We start from the raw sequence: 17,764 nt of genomic DNA, 5'->3' as shown, positions 1-17,764 counted from the left end.
TATGTGCTTTCTATTAGCCTGCTTGTGTTGAACATTGTTTCAAAATTCATTCATGAATTTTCAGGCAATTTACTAATGCATTCGAAAGCAAAGGAGACTGCACACGTGTTGAGCCACACAATTTGTTAGAATTCGTACGATTTTAATATAGAACAAAAAAAAACTAATGTCTACAGTAGTAGCTGTACATACTTCAAAATAATACTTATCATCCTCTGAACAAGGCGATCTCTGTGAAAGAGTGGAACCACAAATCCGACAATGTCACACAGCCTGTTTTCTTTCTTTCTTTCTATCTATCTATCTATCTATCTATCTATCTATCTATCTATCTATCTATCTATATCTGTCTCAATCTCCCTCTCTCTCACTCTCCCTCTACCCCTCTCTCCCTCTCTCCCTCTGTCTCTGTGTGTGTCTCTCTCTCCCTCCCTCCCTCTCTCTCTGTCTCTCTCTCCCTCTCCCTCTCTCGCTGTCTCTCTCTCTCCCCCTTTCTCCCTCACGATGTTTTAGTCGCTTCACTATCTCGCTCTCTCTCTCATTCTGTTTTCTCTGATATCCTACACCCCATTCCCTCGCGCTCACTCTCACGAGATCTTCCTCGTGTCCTATCCCACGCGTGTTCTCCGTCACGTGCTCTCCTTCGCGCCCTCTCCTTCCCGCCAACTCCCTCATGCGCTCGCCTTCTCTCCTTCTGTCGCTCTCCCTCGCGCTCACCAGCGCCCGCACCCTCTCCCTCGCGGCCTCTACAACACGCTCACTCTAGCGTCATCTCCATGGCACCCTCTCCCTCAGGTTCTCTCCCGGGCGCCCTTTCCTCGAGATGTCTCATTCTCTCTCCTTCTCGCCCTCAGCCCTCGCGCTGTCTCCTGCTTGGGCTCACTTTCTCAATCTCTCTATCTCTCACGAAGAAAAAGTTCGAAGTCTCTTACGGGAAGATTGTTCAAGGTGGCAGTGAGAAGGAGAACATAAAGGTAGAGGAGGAGGAGAAAAAGGAATGTGAAGGAAAAGATGGGTTTTGGCGGGAGCAGGAGTGGTTGATAGAGACGGAAATATACTCCAAGATCAGGCAGCTTTGTCAGCACCGGGAAGCAGGGTTAACAGGCTCTCCTCAAGCTTCAATTTAAAAGGGCGGGACGTGAGGCGCAAAAGGATTTCTCTGGAATGGTGAGGCCAGCGATGTCGTCGGGATCAGTTGTAAACAGTTGCTTTGTAACTCAAAAGCAACACACACAAAACGGGAAAAGATCGAACAATTGACAGAATACTGATGAAGGGTTTCGGTTCGAAACATCAACAGTTTATTTTTTTTTTCATAAATGCTGCCTGGCCTGCTGAGTTCCTCCAGCATTTTGTCTGAGGAAAATAGTAAACAGTCGACGTTTCGTGGCGAGACCCTTCATCAAGATCTGATTTTATGCGTGTTGTTTTGTATTTCGAATGAATGCAGATTATCTCATGTTTGTTTTGTTACTCTGTTCATCACATTATTTCCATTTACCCACAAGTGGGGGGATAGAATAGGGAGCATGAAGGCAGCTGAATTGTAATACTTTACAGCATTTATATATCAAGTTTCATGAGTTTAAAAATCCAGTTCAGTGGATATTTCACCGCATTCTTCAGTTCCTATCGGAATTTGCTCTGAATCAGGGCGTAAATACATGTGTTGGTTCAGGAACTGAGCACCTGCAGCATCATAGCTGTGTGTTCTGTGATGTAACGGGAATCCGTGACAGAATAGTAAACAAAAATCACTGAAATCCGTCTATAGATATAAAATACCACCCATGTTACCCACAACAATATGAAACTACCGGATATGCTAAAGAGCAAAACAATGGATTTGCGTCGGTTCTCCATCTCCCGGTCCTCGTCATTCTCACCAATCTTTTGTCCCCGAAGCCCCCTGTGGGCTCGACTGGCTGCTAGAATCCGCCTGACGGTCAGAATATTGAACAGCAGGATCAGACAGAATGGGAGACAACGGTTAACATACGGTGAAATAAGTCAAATGCCGCCCATGCGGGAGAGTTTTTGTAGACTGTTGTTTGAGCACAATACCAGGGAACACCATCAATTATTTCTCTAGGCTCAGATACAAAGCCCCAGGGGACACTCTCCAAACAGGCCAACACACTCACTGTCCCCATAACCACAGCCGCCGTTCTCTCTGTGCAATATTTTGTTTTCAGCTTCTCACTGCAAATAACCGCAAATCGATCGACGGTGAAAGCGACAGTCAGCCAGACAGAGGTCGCAGTGCTCGCAAAAATCACCCATTCACCGAGTCTGCACACGGGAGTGATGAACAGGAATGATCGGGTAAAACAAATACGAGCAGTCCAACTCAGCAGCGGTTCCGAGATTACGACCAGGAGATCGGCCACTGCCATTCCCACCAGGTAGCGAGTGACACATTTGGAGAGACCGCACTTTCCCTGGGACAGGATCACAATCACCACCAAGTTCGCTGGAAGAGAGACAGGTGACAGCAAGCTGAGAAAATACTGAACAGAAACCAATGCAGCTGTTTGAGGGGATCCTGTAATATTTCCACTAAACTGCTGCATTACCGGTGGGAGAGTCGAAACAGGGCGCAGAGCTGGCGGAGACAGAGGAGGGGTTTACTCAGTAAAATAAAGTCAATATGATCTGAATTCCTTACTGTTGTCCGAAATGTGAAGTGGCAGCGGAAAGTTAAAACTGTGTAGCTACCTCCTCAGGATCAATAATAGATGCAACATTTTCTACCGGCGCCTTCCGCGTCTCGTCTGGATGAAATGAATAAATCCGGATGCTGATGGAGGGATTCTTCCATTAGACAATCATCATCTTCCAAGGCGATCACTGTCAGCAACAGGAGAGCCGAAAGACGGAACAAAAACAGGAAATGCTGGAAACACTCATGCAAGCAAAACAGAATATGTTGAAAAACAGTTAAAGTATCTCTCCTCGGGACTGTTCTCAGCGAGATCCCTGACACAAGTGTTAAATGGTTTCCCTTTCCATTCAAGCTGCTCGGGGATTAGTGTTTCCAGCATTCCCCGAGTTTGTTTCCTATTCCTACATTTGCCACCTTTACAACGGAATATTGACTGATTCCAACAGCTACAGCGCAGTCTGACACAACCTCACGGAGAGACATGAGGCCTCCCACTGAATCCACCACAGGGAAGCAGGAGAGAAGAATTCAAACTCGGTGCCGTAGTGCCGTACTCAATGTCTGTGACAGTGTCAGATGTAAATATCATATAAAACATTTCACAGTATTGATAACTATGAAGCATCACGTCGCTTGTGTTAATGGACTCAGCATCGACTTCATTCTGCTGTCCATCATTTGCTTTACGTTCAGCAATATCGCAGACATTTACTAAAAATCCAGAACGGAGTTGTGTTACAACACGGAACTCCTCACATTTGTTAAAGTATTACTACAGTCGATGGTTTGATTGTTCCTCCTAAGTAGACAATCACTCACACTCAAATGCAGACGATCAATTGGCATAAGCTCCGCGGGCTCTATAAACACAATATGCAGTGCAGCTGCAACAAGACCAAAAGCAGAGAGCCGAGCAACCCATAACTGATCGCAAACAGCTGGAAGAACGCGGCCTGACCCGCTCAGTCCCACGGTAACTGGCCGATTCGCTGAATTCCTGCAGTGGTTTGTTTTTGGATAGAAATACCGGTGTTTCCACTCCATTACTGAAATGCCGAATACCGGCACTGGAATGTGGAAGTTTTTAAATATATTTTTATTAACTTTTATTTTAAGAAAAACATCCACAAAAACCACAACCATAACGAAATCAAATTAAATATTGAGCAGCTATAGAGAGAAAACAAATATGAAGGCAAAAGTATACATACACAGCAGAGGTACACCACACTAAAAAAAAACCTCACACCTCAGCTCTTAAAATACTTCAATACAGGACCCCATATCCTGGTGAAAGTTTAAACCAGCGACAGAATCAATCAAGTTATTGGGATTAAATTTCAACATCAACCACGGCAACTGACACTGCGGTTTACCGGGAATTCCAAAGGTTGAAATAAAAGGATAGTAAACGCCTGCTATCCGCCAGATGACTGGATATATCATTTCAGTGTGAACCTGTGATTTCTGTTGCTTCTGTATTCTCAGCTCCGGCAGACAGCTGATGCATTCCAAGCGGCCCTGATTTACACAGAGGATCTCTCTCCAGAGATAAGGTTTTACACCTCATAAGCTTCATTAGTTACAATTGCTTGAACAAAGCCTTTAATTCAATACCAGTGTCTCTATTGTAAACATTGGTGCATCAAAATTCTTTGGCATTACCTCAGCAGCGCATATGGTGGAAATAGGCCGGTAGATTTCTTTTCTAAGTCTGAGCTTTGTCACGAAGCAGCTACACTTACAGATTTCATCTTTTGTTGGCTAATTATTCATCTCTGAACGGAGACCAGCGACACTGATCGATCTTCTTCCTGATCACACACACACACACACACACACACACACACAGAAACAATTGCACAGATGTATTTCTATGTTATGGTGTCTGTCCTGTTGTACATTATATTTATTATAAGTTACTATAAATTGCACATTGCACATTTAGACAGAAACATAACGTAAAGATTTTTACTTCTCATATATATGAAGGATGTCAGTAATGAATTCAGTACAATTCGAAATACACAAACACAGATTTGAACAAACATACAATAGGAAGAATGAGATCAGGATGGAAACGGTAAAATGAGCACGTTGCTAATGTATAATCACGCTAAAATCTAAAGATGTTGGCAATCCAGGACAACACAAAGAACTCTGCTGAGTTCCTCCAACATTTTGTGTATCATGTTGCTGATGTAACAGTCTTCAATTGGCATCTCAAATCAGTCAACAGGTCAAGAGAAATCGAGAATAAATACTTCAGTTTGCAAAGGAAAGGGCAGACTGTTAAATAATACAAAAACAGCAAGAGAAATTGGCGGAATAATAAGTGCATGGCGGCTGGAAATGAACGAGAGAAAGACAAGCGTGAGCTAAATTGATAAATTTAGGACAGAGGGAGAGGGGGGGAGGGAGGGGAGAGAGGGGGAGAGAGAGAGAGAGAGAGAAAGATAGAGGCCGATAGGCAAACTGACAAATAGGTAGGTCAAGCAGGCAGAAAAGCAGCCAGAAACAGATGTATAGATTGCAGGATTGTTGTGTTCCTCCTGTATCACCTAGTCTCTGGTACAGTGTGAGAGTGTGATGTTCATTCTGTACCCATCAGTCTAGGATGCAGTGGGAGTGTGGGGTTCACTCTGTACCTGTCAGTCTATGGTACAGTGTGATACTGCACAGGACCGAAAGAAGTGCAGAAGGTTGTAAATGTTGTCAGCTCCATCTTGCGTACTAGCCTACAAAGTATAACCATATAACAATTACAGCGTGGAAACAGGCCATCTCGGCCCTTCTAGTCCGTGCCGAATACTTACTCTCATCTAGTCCCACGGGACCTGAACTCAGCCCATAACCCTCCATTCCTTTCCTGTCCACAAACCGATCCAATTTTACTTCAAATGACAATATCGAACCTGCCCTTATCACTTCCACTGGAAGCTCATTCCACACAGCTACTGCTCTCTGTGTAAAGAAGCTCCCCCTCGTGTTACCGCTAAACCTTTGCCCCATAAATCTCAACGCATATCCTTTTGTGTGAATATCCTCCACCCTCAATGGTAAAAGCCTATCCACATCAACTCTATCTATTCCCCTCCTAATTTTAAATACCTGCATCAAGTCCCCGCTCAACCTTCTGCGTTGCAAAGAAAAAAGACCTAACTAATTCAACCTTTCTCTGTAACTGAGGTGCTGAAACCCAGGTAACATTCTGGTATATCTTCTCTGTACTCTCTCTATTTTGTTGGCATCTTTCCTCTAATTCGGTGACGAGAACTGTACACAATACTCAAAATTTGGTCTTACCAATGCCTTGTTCAATTTTAACATTACATCCCAACTCCTATACTCAATGCTCTGATTTATAAAGGGCAGCATACCAAATGATTTCTTCACCACGCTATCCACATGAGAGTCCACCTTCAGGGAACTATGCACCATTATTCCTAGATTCCTCTGTTCTACTGCATTCTTCAATGTCCCACCATTTACCATGTATGTCCTATTTTGATTAGTCCTACCAAAATGTAGCATCTCACATTTATCAGCATTAAACTCCATCTGCCATCTTTCAGCCCACTATTCTAACTGGCCTAAATCTCTCTGCAAGCTTTGAAAACCTATTTCATTATCCACAACGCCACCTATCTTAGTATCATCTGCTTACTTACTCATCCAATTTACCACACCATCCTCCGGATCATTAAAAGATGTGACAAATAAAACATTGGACCCAGTACAGATCCCTGAGGCACACCGTTACACACCGTCCTCCAATCTGACACACAGTTATCCGCCACTACTCTCTGGCGTCTCCCATCCAGCTACTGCTGAATTCATTTTATTACTTCAATATTAATACCTAACGATTGAAACTTCATAACTGACCTTCCGTGTGGAACCTTGTCAAAGGCCAGAAAGATGTCCATATATGTCCAACATCCACCACTTTACTCTGGTCAAATTTCGTAGTAACCTCTTCAAAAATTCAATAAGATTTGTCAAACATGACCTTCCACGCACAAATCCACGTTGACTGTTGCTAATCAGACCCTGTCTATCCAGATAATTGTATATACCATCTCTAAGAACACTTTCCATCAATTTACCCACCGCTGACGTCAAACTCACAGGCCGATAATTGCTAGGTTTACTCTTAGAACCTTTTTTAAACAATGGAACTACATGAGCAATACGCCAACCCTCCGGCACCATCCCTGTTTCGAATAACATTTGAAATATTTCTGTCAGTGCCCCTGCTATTTCCAGACCAACCTCCCTCAAGGTCTCAGGGAATATCCTCTCAGGTCCCGGAGACTTATCCACTTTTATATTCCTTAAAAGCGCCAGTACTTCTTCTTCTTTAATCATCATAGTTTCTATAACTTCCCTACCTGTTTCCCTTACAATACAGAATTCAATATCCTTCTCCTTAGTGAATACCAAAGAAAATAAATTGTTCAAAATCTCCCCCATCTCTTTTGGCTCCACACATAGCTCTCCACTCTGATTGTCTAAGGGACCAATTTTATCTCTCACTATCCTTTTGCTATTAATATAACGGTAGAAACCCTTTGAATTTCTTACACCTTACTTGTCAAAGCAACCTCTTATCTTCTTTTAGCTTTTCTTATTTCTTTCTTAAGATTCTTTTTACATTATTTATATTCCTCTAGCACCTCATTTACTCCATGCTGCCTGTATATATTGTAGATATGTCTCTTTTTCCGAACCAAGTCTCCAATATCCCTTGAAAGCCATAGCTCTCTCAAACTTTTAACCTTCCCTTTCAACCTAACAAGAACATAAAGATTCTGTACCCTCAAAATATCACCTTTAAATGACCTCCAATTCTCTATTACATCTTTCCCATAAAACAGATTGTCTCAATCCACTCCTTCTAAATCCTTTCGCATCTCCTTAAAGTTAGCCTTTCTCCAATCAAAATGTCAACCTTAGGTCCAGACCTATGCTCCTCCATAATTATATTGAAACTAATGGAATTGTGATCACTGAACCCTAAGTGCTCCCCAACACATACCTCCGTCACTTGACCTATCTCATTCCCTAACAGGAGATCTAACGCTGCCCCTTGTCTAGTTGGTTCCTCTATATATTGATGCACAAAAAAAACTATCCTCCACACCTTTTACAATCTTCAAACCATCTAACCCTTTTGCCGTAACGGTTTCCCAATCTGTGGAAAGTTAAAATCTCCCACATTCCCACCCTTGTGCTTACTACAAATAGCTGCTTTCTCCTTATAAATTTGCTCCCCCAATTCTCGTTCCACATTAGGTGGTCTATAAAACACCCCTATAAGTGTGTCTACACCTTTCTTATTCTTCATTTCCACCCAAATATCCTCCCTAGACGAGCCATCTAATCCACCCTGCCAGAGCACCGCTGTAATATTTTCTCTGACAAGCACTGCTACACCTCCCCCTCTTGTTCCTCCGATTCTTTCACACCTGAAGCAACGAAATCCAGGAATATTTAGCTGCCAATCACATTCCTCCTGCAACCATGTTTCACTAATAGCTACCACATCATATTTCCATGTATCATTCCAAGCTTTAAGCTCATTCACCTTTCTTATAATGCTCCTAGCATTAAAATAAATGCATTTATGATATTTTCCACCTCTTACTCTCTGTTTATCACTAACGGTGCAAACAACTTTACTAACTTCTTTTGCTTTCTTCTCCTACACATCTGTTCCTACACTCTGGTTCCCCTCACCCCTTGTATCTAGTTTATTTCCACTGGAGCCTCTCTAGCAAACATACCTGCAAGAATATTTGTCCCCCTCCAGTTCAGATGTAAACCGTCCCGCCGGAACAGGTCCCACATTCCCTGGAAAACTGCCCAATTATCTATAAATCTGAAGCCCCCCCTCCTGCACCATGTCTTCAGGCACGTGCTGGTCTGCGCTATCTTACCATTTCTAAACCCGCCTGCACGTGGCACTGGTAGCAATTCTGAGATTGCTATCCTGAATGTCCCGTCCTTTAACTTGGGGCCTAACTCCCTAAACTCACCATTCAGGATTTCCTCACACTTCCTACTCACGTCATTGAACCCTACATGGACCACGATATCCAGCTGCTCACCCTCCCTCTTGAGTATACTGAGAACTCGATCCGAGATATCGCAGACCTTGGCACTATGGAGGCAACAGACCATCCGGGATTCGCGATCTCTTCCACGGAACCTCTTACCTGTCCCGTTAACTATCGAATCCCCTATCACTTCTGCTCTCCTCTTTTTCTTCCTTCCCTTTTGAGCTTAGGGTCCCGTCTCGGTACCAGAGAGGCAACCACTGCGACTTGCCCCTATCATGTCGCACCCATCAGTAGTATTGAAAATGATATACTTATTATTGGTGGGAACGGCCACAGGGGTGCTCTGCTCATTCTGTCTATTCCCCTTCCCTCTCCTGACAGTCAGCCAGCTACCTGTCTCCTGACTCTTAGAAGTGACTATCTCCCTGTAACTCCTCTTGTTTCTGCCTCTGCCTCCCAAATGATCCGAAGTTCCTCCAGCTCCTGTTCCAGTTCCCTAACTCGGTTTGTCAGGAGCTGCAGCTGGATGCACCTTTTACAGGTGTAGTCATCAGGGACACTTGTGCTCGTCCTGACTTCCCACATACTACAAACGGAGCACTCGACTGCCCTAACTGCAGCCTCCACTGCCTCCTCCTGTTAATTAAATTAATTAAAGGAACTTACCTGGCCTTACGTCACTTGGAGTGAACCTCGTCCTCAGCCTCTGTTCGCCGAAGCCTCTTGAACCAAAGCCTTCCTAATCTGTCTCCCTCTACTCCATCGCCCACTACAACTTCGCCCGCTCAGGTAATCTCGCTCCCGCTGCCTCACGGTCCGACTTTCACGCGCTTGCGCAGTCGTGCCCCGTTCAACTGCCGAAGGTCGTCCAACCACAAGTGGGTGGCGGCGATGACCATAGGGATAGTCTGCACTGGCTCTTGAAACCCTTTCCCCTTCCTGACTGTCACCCAATTTCCTATGTCCTGCACCCTGACTGTATCTACCATATGTTCTATATGTTCTAGTCCAGCACGCCTGCGGCCCCCAATGAACTGGGGTTCATCCAGATTCAACTCTAACACGATAGAGGATCTGCACCTTGTAAATTGTTACAAGCTGCAGCTCTGTGCACTTCTCGCAGGTGTCGTCATCAGGAACCATGGAAGTGTCCCAGCCTTTCCACATCCCGTGAGGAGCATTCCACTCCGGCGATGGCCGCCCCGCTTGTCCCTGCCTTATTTTAATGTCTTCTGTGCATTTAACAGAGGATCAGCGAACCCGAGCGAAATACGTTCTTGTAAGCGTCTCATCTCTCATAAAGGCCGCTACTCTAACGTGCAAACCATCCTGATTCTGTCTCCTCTCCATCAGGTTAAACATCGAAATACAAGCCTGAACAACATTCTGACTGTAATAACTCATTCATGATAGAATGATGAACCAGACACAGCGGACCGAATGGCCTTTCTGCACGATGTCTTATGTTCTTGTGAACGTTGTCGCAGCTTCGGTTTCTTCCACAGTCATCAGATTATTGGGCCTAATAGTTCACTTACTAACATCCATCTGTAAAGCCGTGTTGCCCGATATAATTGAACCTCCTGTGTTCAGTGTCTGTTGACGTTGCCATGATAAACTCACACTCAATGTTTTCAGATTCAGTCCTGTCTATTAATGTTTATATCCCCGCTTCCCCACATGTGAAAATAATGAGTTTTCCAAGCGTTCTCATTCATCTCAGCAAACGTCCTTCCCAAATTCTTGCTGAGAGGCGTCTCACGAGTCTTCGATCTGTATTTGTTTTTTACTGCTTGACTTTCCAAAGAAGTTGCCAAACCTGAGAAAACTGTAACAAGCTCGCGTTCATTTCCGATTGGCGGGATGTTATGTGTGTTTGTGCGTAAATAACTCTGCCTTCAAATCAGACATTCATTCCGTTCCTAAACACAAACGTTGTCAGGGTGGCCGAGTGGTCTAAGGCGCCAGACTCAAGGAATGAAAATCCTTCCCACAAACAGGAGTGTTCTGGTCTCCATCTGGGGTCGTGGGTTCGAATCCCACTCCTGACATCTTTTGTTTTTAAACATTCAATCCAGGTGATGTTAATTCTGCAACAAAACGTGGGTTCTTAGTGTGGATTAGGAAAACGGTAGAATAGATTGTGGGTTTTGACACTGCTAATCACAATACAACAAATTATCGTACACCAATTTCTGGGTGAGTGATTTATTTAGAAACAATTCCTTGGAGAAGGATCTCGGCCCGTAACGTCGACTCTTTACTCTTTTTGACAGATGCTGCCTGGTCTGCTGAGGTCCTAGGATACTTATCTAATCAATATAGAATAGTGTTTAAAGTGAAATCATTGGCTGCCGGACTATTCAATGGATGTGCCCGTGAGTGTAAACTTTTCTTGCACCTGTCGGTGCGAGTCCTGAGGCTCTTTTACCTTCTACCTAATGGCAGCAGCGTAAAAAGAAAATATCCTGGTTGGTGAGGACCTCTGGCGGTGGATGCAGTTTTCCGATGACAGAGTTTTATGCAGATGTCCTGAATATTGTGTAGTGCGTTACCCGTGACGGACTGGGCCGAATCCGCTAACTTTTGAAGATTTCCCTTCAAAGGTATTGCTATTTCCGTACCAAGTCGTGATGCAGACAGATAATCTACTCTCTACTACACATCTGTAGAAGCTCATCAAGTTTTTTTGAGGCCATGTTGAATCCCCGCAGTCTCCTAAGAAAGTAGAGATATAGTAATACCTACCAATTTAAAATTACTTCCTCCAATGAGAAATGGCTCATGGACCTGTGGTTTTCCCTCTCCTCAAGACCACAATCTATCTTTGGTCTTGCCGACATTGAGTGATATGGTGTTGTCACATCTTCAGTAAAACAATCCCCTCTTAGTTGAAATGTATGCCCTATGATGTAAGACATGCCACCTCCGGGATGGAGAGAGCTTCTGTGTGCTCTACCTTCACCTATGCCTCCCAAAATCTAAGAGACGTCTATCAGATTCCCCCTCACCCACGCTGCTCCAGAGAAAACAACTCACGTTTGTTGAAACTCTCGCTATCGTACAAACTGTCAAATTCATGTATCAGCTTGTTAAAGCTCTTCTGCACACTCTCCAAAGTCTCGTCATCCTTTCTGTGACAGATGGCCTAAACTGTGTGCATTACCAGTTCCAGTGCTGTGCTGCTGTATGCTTTAAATTCTCACATGCCTGGCAACCTGAGAAAAGGCATCAAACCCATCTTCATTTCAAATCCCACGATATAGTGTGTGTTTTCTATGTACGCTCTCTCACTAAAGTAGTCGTTCACTCTATTATGAAACACAGCTGTTCATGTGGATTTGAAGAGAGTTGTCAGGGTGGCCGAGTGGTCTAAGGCGCCAGACTTAAGCCTAGAAACTCGTTTCGTAATAGACGCGAGTATTCTGGTCTCCAACTGGAGGCGTGGGTTCGAATCCCACTCCTGACAACTGTTGTCTTTTACACTTGGTGTTTTGATAATCCAACCACTAATTTTATTGCAGCGATTAAAGCATGGTCTGCTTGGGAGGATGGGAAAGACGCAAGAAAGCTAAAGGTTTTGTTTTAGTCACAGCAGAGAGCAGTAAATCGGGTAGCACTACATCAGATTTAGGCTGCCGAGTTTGAAGAGAAAGAGCAATCGGTGAAGAGTGTCGGTGTCACCTTCTCAGCCATGGCTATTGGTTGGACAGAATGACATCAGACACGTTGTCGGTCGCTATACTGAAACGGCATTTTACATCGTCGTTCTTAAGTATACTTGTACATCTGCCGCGGAGCTCAGTATCGTGCGTTTGACACCTTTCTGGATTTGGGACTATCGGATTGATCATTCTGGACTGGTTTATATACCCTTTCTGTGGTTTTGTTTTTTGGCAAAGCATATGTTTTAAGAAATACAGCGTGGAAAATAGCCTTCGGCCCAACTGGTTGAAAGTTAAAAGCAAAAAGAAAATTTTGCATCACAGCAAATCTATACACATATATCACCATATACAAAAATGAAATTCACTTTCCAGCGGGCATCCAAGAAACACGATAAAATCATTGATGGACCGCAGTAACAGGACTGTCAAACACTCAATGTGTATAACACAGCAAACTGTGCAAAGTCAAGCGAAATAATAATGATAACAGCAACATTGATTGTTAGTTTAACCAATAATCCAGGGCGACTGCGAAGCCCACAAGAATTTCTTTAGATTTAAACCCCCTCTCGGAAACAACCAGATGAATTACACCTTGACGGAGGATCGAACATGAACGATTTGAAATTATTCACGTAAAGCTGAAACGTTTAATACAGATAGTAAAAATGATTTCGAAAGTTATAGAAATAAAATCTGGACAAGATAAGCGTATTAGATTAAACAAAAAGGAAATTGCAATTGAGGTAGCACAATATAAAATAGTACAGCAGGATGCAATATAACTGATGGATGGATACTTTTACTCTATATCTTTATGATTTGAATGTTGGAGTTGATGATCTTACAGGCAGGTTTGAGGACCAGATGAAAATAGGTGAAGATGAAGAAAATCTGCATGACGTAGAGAAGCTCCAAAAGGACTTGGGCAGATCAGGAGAATGGGCAAAGAAGTGGCACATAGAACACACTGTCAGGGATTAACAGTGCTTCCGCACTTCGGCAAAATAAATAAAATCGAAGGCTATTTTCTAAACCTAGAGAAAATTGGAAAATCTGAGGTGCAAACGCACTTAAGATTGTTCGTGCAGAGTTCCCCGAGGGAATGTTTTAGGTTGTGAAAATGGTCAGGAAGGCAAATGAGTTGCTAGCAAAATTTGATGGAAGAATGGACTATAGTTGCCGGAATATAATCTTGAGGCTTTAAAATGTACATGATGTGACCTTACTTTGAGTATTGTGCGCAGTTTGGAGCCCCTGGTTTAGAAAATAATTCAGGATTGAAAGTCTGATAGCTCGAGCATATGATGGCTCTGGGCCTCTACGTCCGGTAATTCAGAAGATGGAGTGTTTCTCTACCCACGGTAATTGGGAAAATTAAGTGTTTACCCTACTAACGTCCACATTGAACCCTTTCCTGACTATTAGAGTTTGCCTCCCCATGTCTATCACTCGTGTCTTCCGGCGACTTGGGTCTACCTGCCATAGGACTGAACCTGGCTTCCTCCAATTTCAGCAGGTGCTGAAAAGCGTCTTGGAACTTTGCAAGAAGCAACCGGCGAGAAATCCCTCAGAAAGGTGTGTTCTCTGTTGCTCTAATAGTGTGGCAGGTACTATTGGAGAAATCAAAATCAGACCTGTCAGTAGAAAATGTATCTTCTCATTTCAAAATTTTCTCAGTCACTCCCCTTTTCTATTCCTCGAGCATTCCGGCAAATGCAGTGGTTCCTGTTACTCTACCTACACCCAGTACAGAAGATGATAGGTTTAGACTGGGTGTACCTCACAGTTCCTCCTTTCCGTTCATCATCCGACTTAGCAGGAGCTGGCACCTTCTCAAAAGCAGCTCTGTACACAGGAGGAATTGACAAGGGGTTCAAAATAATCTTTCCATTTCTCTCCTCGCGTGCTCTCAGGAGCATTCTCACATCGGTAGTATTTGTTCCCACAAGAATAGAAGCTCCATCCTTCTCAATCGGATCCGGGTGGAGCAAGACTGGTGTGTCGATAATCTCAGTTACTCCAACATCTGCTCCGTAAACTCCAGCTTCAACAACAGGTAACCATTGTATGGATACTCATCAGTACTAAGCCCCGGAATCTCAGGGCACTGAGTGACGTCAATGATAAGTGCGCCCGATACCGGTGGGAAAAGGATCTATAAAGCAAAGCAATTTGAGAACCTGCATCCACTGTGGCTCCAGCATAAACACCTTCAATCCGTACAGATACACCAGAGTGTAGTCCTACTAGCCCTTCAGGAATAGTGTTTTGTACTTTAGTACCATTTCCTTTGATACACTAATCCTCTCCGTGACGTCCGCCTGTTTCTTTACTGGGTCCCTCCGTAGCCTGACCTCTTTTCGTCGCTGTTTGATTAACCGCTGAATTGTTTTCTGAAGATTTTCCTGTCCTTCACACCCCCGGTTCTCCACATTTGTAACAGAAAATATCGGTCACTTCCCTGGTATAGGGAACCTGCTCAGTAACACCGCACCAGTGTGTCGGGCTTCCCATCGGCCCTTTGTGTAGCAGCAAACGATATCATCCGAATTACCGCGGCCCACCGGTTTTCCATGATATCCTACAACACCCGCGTTTGTGTGAGATTTGGGGCGCTTCAGCAACAGTGGCTACTACCGAGGACCTTGCCCTGATCATGAAGGCCTCCCGTTCCTCCATCATGTCTTCCTCCTCATGAACTTCTCGGAAGAATTCGGTGTAAATGTGTAGGATTCCGCAATATTCGTGTCATTCGAATACGTAGAGCAATCACGTCATGTTGCAACCCTCCCCACCACCGCCCCCCCCCTTAATAATTAGCTCCATCCTCAATTTCTCTAAGGCAGTTAAGTGCATCCTTTGTCGTTCAAACATGCAGCAGCTTCGCCAGCCTGAAAATGTCGGCAGGCAACTTCGCTCCCTCTTCCTAAAACATGCTCCAAAGATCGGCTGCACTTTCAGCAGCGCAAGAAGCATTTTCCCGAGCTTGCAGACAATTAGCTGATGTGGCTAATGGATTTTCTGCCTTGAGGAAAATCACTATATCAGCAGCCGCTCCCTTTAAGCTCTCTACCAGTTTCAGTATTTTCACGTTATCTGAGCAGTGCCATTCATCCAGAAATTGAGATGTCTGCTCAGCCCAAGCCTCATATTCCTCCTCCCCAGCGGGTGTGGGCTTTACCCCAGAGAACACTGCCAGCCTTCAACAACTTTGGCTCTCCGCAAATATATCGGCATTTGTCAGCCAGTGATGCAATAGCCAAACCGAGCTCAGAATTTAAATCAAATGCTGAATGAATCATTGGACCGTTCACATCAGACAGCTTCTTCTCCTCACTCCGCAGAAACGACAGCAACCTGTCATTAAAGTCTCTGCCCACGAAACAATCTGCAGATTCGCGAAATACGAGAGAGCACACATACAATCAGTGCCTTAATGCAGAATGTCGGCCCGAAATGTCGAAAGTTTACTCTTTCCCACTATCGCTAACTGGTCTGCTGTGTTCCTCCAGCATTTTGTGAGTTACTTTCGAGTTACAAAACAGCTGTTTACAACTGATTCCGACGGCGTTGCTGGCCTCAGCATCCCCTTTGCTTCTCATCTACCGCTTCGTTCACATTGAAGCTTCGGTCAAACCTGTGGCCCTTGCTCCCACTTCTCAGAAAACTGCAGAACCGTTTTCGTCTGTATCAGACCCTCCTGTGCCCGTGATAGCACAGGTTTCCATCTTATTCTTCTTTCTTTACCCGTGGAATCCCCTTCTCTCTGCCACCTTAAACAGCAACAGTAAAGCTGCGTTCCCCGTTGCAACTGAACCTCCTATGTTCCAGCCAGGGGTGTCACATTCAGTCCATCTATAAACGTCCAAATCCTCACTTCCCTACATGTGAACACAGCGATTCTTCCCAGCGTTGTCATTCACCATTACAACCTCCCTCCCATATCTCTGCTGGTACGCGTCTAACGAGTTCTGATCTGTAATTTTAACACTGCATCTATTTCCACAGATGCTGCCTAACCTGAGAAAACTGTAACAAGCTCGTTTTCATTTCTCATTCCCAGGATGTTTTTGTGTGTATATAACTCTGTTCTCAACTCAGGCATTAAATCTGTTCTCAAACACAACCACTTGTTTTGGATGTGAAGTGGGTGACGCAAAGTTGTCAGGGTGGCCGAGCGGTCTAAGGCGCCAGACTCAGGGAATGATTGTCCTTCTTACAAGCACGAGTGTTCTAGTCTCCATTTGGGGGCGTGGGTTCGAATCCCACTCCTGACAGCTTTTGTCCTTAAACATTCAATCGAGGGATGTTATTACTGCGAAGAGAACGTGGGTTGTTTGTGTCGATTAGAAAAACGGTAGAAAGAAAAGGTGGTGATTTCGTCACGGCACATCACAGCACAACACATCATCGTTCATCGAATACTGGGTGCCGGATTTCTTTAGAAACAATTCCCTGGTGGAGGATCTCGGACCGAAATGTCGACTGTTTACTCTTCTCCACAGATGCTGCCTGGCCTTTTCAGTTCCTCCAGACAGACTCAGCTAATAATATATACATAAGTGTTTAAAGTGAAATCACAGGTTGTCGGGTTATTCAATGGATAGGTACCTGAGTGTAAGAGATCACCGTTTGATCAAAAGCCTGATGGTTGATGAGTAGTGACTGTCCTTGAACGTGGTGGCGGAACTGAATCCTGAGGCTCTTGTACTTTCTACCTTCTACCCGACGGCAGCAGCGACAATAGAGCAGAGCCGGGGTGGTGAGGATCTCTGATGCTGGATGCTGCTTTCCGATGACACCGGTTTACGTAGATTAGCTAAATGTTTGACAGAGCTTTACCCGTGATGGACAGAGCCGAATCCATTAACGTTTCTTCAAGATGTTTCTTCAAAGGCCTTGCTGTTTCTATACCAGGTCGTGATGCAGACAGACAATATACTCTCCACTACACATTTATAGAAGTTCGTCAAAGTTGTTGACGTCATGCCGAATATTCGCATTCAGAATCAGGTTTATTGTCATTGGCATGTGCCGCGAAATTAGTTAACTTACTAGCAGCAGTTCAATGCAATACATAATCTAGCAAGAGGGAAAAATAATAATACATAAAATAAAACATAATAATAAATAAACAAGTAAATTATTTATGTATAATTGAATAGATTTATTTTAATTGCCAGAACAGAAACACTGTATGTCAAAAAAAAGAAGTAGTATTCAAGGTTTCAATGTCCATTTAGGAATCGAATGGCAGAGGAGAAGAAGTTGTTCCTGAATCGCTGAGTGTGTGCCTTCAGGCTTCTGTATCTCCTACCTGATGGTAACAGTGAGAAAAGGGCATGCCCTGGGTGCTAGAGGTC

At 44.1% G+C, this 17,764-nt stretch overlaps 3 non-coding genes across 3 annotated transcripts; all 3 read left to right on the top strand.

The window, feature by feature from the left end:
* The first annotated feature begins 10,667 nt into the window (after positions 1-10,667).
* trnal-caa (transfer RNA leucine (anticodon CAA)) lies at positions 10,668-10,781 on the top strand. The gene is made up of 2 exons: positions 10,668-10,705; positions 10,747-10,781. It is a non-coding gene; the product is annotated as a tRNA-Leu (tRNA).
* A 1,302-nt stretch (positions 10,782-12,083) lies between these two features.
* Positions 12,084-12,199, top strand: trnal-uaa (transfer RNA leucine (anticodon UAA)). Its single transcript has 2 exons — positions 12,084-12,121; positions 12,154-12,199. It is a non-coding gene; the product is annotated as a tRNA-Leu (tRNA).
* A 4,365-nt stretch (positions 12,200-16,564) lies between these two features.
* trnal-cag (transfer RNA leucine (anticodon CAG)) lies at positions 16,565-16,678 on the top strand. The gene is made up of 2 exons: positions 16,565-16,602; positions 16,644-16,678. It is a non-coding gene; the product is annotated as a tRNA-Leu (tRNA).
* Positions 16,679-17,764: the final 1,086 nt, after the last annotated feature.

This window comes from Mobula hypostoma, unplaced genomic scaffold (genome assembly GCF_963921235.1).
Source record: "Mobula hypostoma unplaced genomic scaffold, sMobHyp1.1 scaffold_115, whole genome shotgun sequence".
NCBI lineage: Eukaryota > Metazoa > Chordata > Chondrichthyes > Myliobatiformes > Myliobatidae > Mobula > Mobula hypostoma.
Note: the sequence above shows the minus strand (reverse complement) of the source record. Positions and strands in the feature narration are given on the sequence as shown.